The following is a 2,567-nucleotide window of genomic DNA, read 5'->3' as shown; positions in this document are numbered from 1 at the left end:
CGGCCCGCCCGCCCCGGCACCACCTCCCAGCATCACCCGCGCCCATTGGTCCGCCGAGCGTGGCCCTCCGCCCCCGTCCCTCCCTTGTCGCGATACCTGATGGGAAGTGTAGTCCGTAGGCGCAGCAAAGGGCCACAGGAGGGGCGGACAAGGACTACACTTCCCAGCAGGCACCGCGGCCCGCGGTGGGCCAAGAGCTGAAGTTTTTAGCGTTACGGAGCCGTTCGGGTTGTAAAAGATTTTAGACCCGTTTTCACCAGAAAACCGTGCCCAAGTGCCACATCCACGTGTTTGTAGAACATTTCCGGGAGTGGTGACTCTACCACTGCCCTGGGTGGCTTGTTCCAATGCTTCACAGCTCTTTCAGTGAAAAAAATTTTGAGCGTTATAAGAAACCTTGGTGTCTTACGCTGTAGTACGTTTGGGAAGGCCTTTGTCAAGCTGATACCACAGAATCAATTAGGTTAGAAAAGATCATCGAATTCAACCTATGACGGAACACCACCAGGTGAACTAGACCATGGCATTAAGTGCCATTTCCAGCCTTTCCTTAAACACCTTCAGGGACAGTGATTCCTCCTCCTTTCGTTGTCAGATGCAAATGTCCGCACAGCTGCACCTGATTCTGCCAAGCTGTGAAGTGAGAGACAGATGCAGAATACGAAAGACACGGCAAGACAGGGAATTCAGGGGATGGGGCAGGAAAATAAAAGGACAATTGTTTTGTTTATTTACTGGGTGTTTCAAACCTTTAAAAGGGCATTATGTTTTCATGGCCACCGTCTTCACATGCTGCAGTTTTAATGGTACTAAATAGCTTCAAACAAAGAACTATCATTCTGTAGCATGTTCATCGTGACAGTCCTTACATAGATTACCTTGAAAAACTGGGCTACATTAAGAACAATAGAAATGTATTCCTGAAATACTAGGTACTATTAGAGATGTTCAAGAATCTGAACTGTTCTGAATGTTCTAGGGTATTACTGTTCATAGGAAGGACCAAAAGTTTGTTTGAACTAAGTGAAAAACACTACCAGGCATGATAGCGTTTCATTGCATTACCTTCCTCTTTAGTATTGAATTACTGGAATCATGAAACCATTTTAAGATGCTGATAGAGAAAATTAAATGAGGAATTTAATAAATATTCCACTTCTACACATGAATCACATTTTAATTTAATAGAATGTAGTATTCAAGTTCCAAAGTAAATGATCTTCACATTACTGTTCTTCCAAAAATTGTAGAATTAAATGTCTTTTAATTCCAGCATGTGTTCTCTTTCTGCAATCTTATTTTTCTACTTTGCAAAATGAGGAGAAAAATGCTTATGCATTGCTCAAACATCTTGTCATACTACACACAATGCTTTAAAAACACAAAAAAAACCACATAATTAAAAAAAAATTAGGAGACAATTATAAAATGAACAGGGAGACTGTGTCACCACGGATACTCGAAAAAAGAGTACACGTGCACGACACTCAGCTGTCCTAACTGGGGTTTGAGGACCACAGATTGGAGTAGAGATTAAGGTTATTGTACCAAAAAATCATCACAGTATTTTCTTCAAATTGCAGACCTCATGAATGGCTAGACCACAAAAGGTTTTGATAAAATCCTTGTGGTCAGGGTCTGTAAACAGTCTGAAAAAGAACAGTGGTATGATCACATTCCAAGGAGAAAGTTTTTGATTCAGCACCTTTTTTTGCCATGCACCCACGGAGCACTTGCTGGGGTGTACAAGGAATTATACTTCCCATCATATCCACTTGTTATCCTGCAGTGGGAATATACTTACACTAAGGGAAAAATGCGTTTACTGCAAACTTTCTTTTTGTCCTCCCATTCACATTTCACACTATTTTCCTCAGAGGAAAGAGGTTATGTAAATTAAATGAAGGTTGTGGCTTTTTTCACTTAATGTGCTTTTATCAAACTTCAAGAGAGTAATCACTATTCTCTGAGAATAGCAGTATGGCACGCTAGAGTTGTCTTGTTTACCATTAATATGCATTTCAAGAGAATTTAAAGTAATGTGCCCAGTAACCTCAGAGCTTGTGTGTATTTCAGGAGACCAGTACAACATGCGATTGTGTCTGAGTGCTGTTAAAAGGTAGATAGGAATAAAACTGGTTTTGCCAGTCTTTCCAGGTGTCTTTACAAGTTAGACTAATTTTTTTTATTTTTTGGGAATAAATTTAAGTTTTTCTTTATTAATTCCTCCAGAATGCAGGGAATAAGAAACTATTATTTTGAATACTTACTCCATTTGATGAGACAATTTATTTGCTCAATGCAGTTACTACATGTCTGTCTATAAAGTTCCCCATGAGATAACGCAGTCATCTAAGTTTTCCTCACCAAAGGAATGTACAATATTGTTTTTTGTTAGGGTCAAGTTCCTAAAGAACTTAATAAAGAATCACTTCAGCAAATAAATATTTACCCCTTATTACAAATGAAGAATCAGACACAGAGATGCTGTGTAAAGTTTGTTTAGCTTGAAGTGATAAAGGAAATTTGTAACAAATCTCCAGGTAAGACCTGGCTTTCTTGACTCT

Source organism: Corvus brachyrhynchos, unplaced genomic scaffold (assembly GCF_000691975.1).
Source record: "Corvus brachyrhynchos isolate BGI_N302 unplaced genomic scaffold, ASM69197v1 scaffold1, whole genome shotgun sequence".
NCBI classification, from domain to species: Eukaryota; Metazoa; Chordata; class Aves; order Passeriformes; family Corvidae; genus Corvus; species Corvus brachyrhynchos.
Note: the sequence above shows the minus strand (reverse complement) of the source record.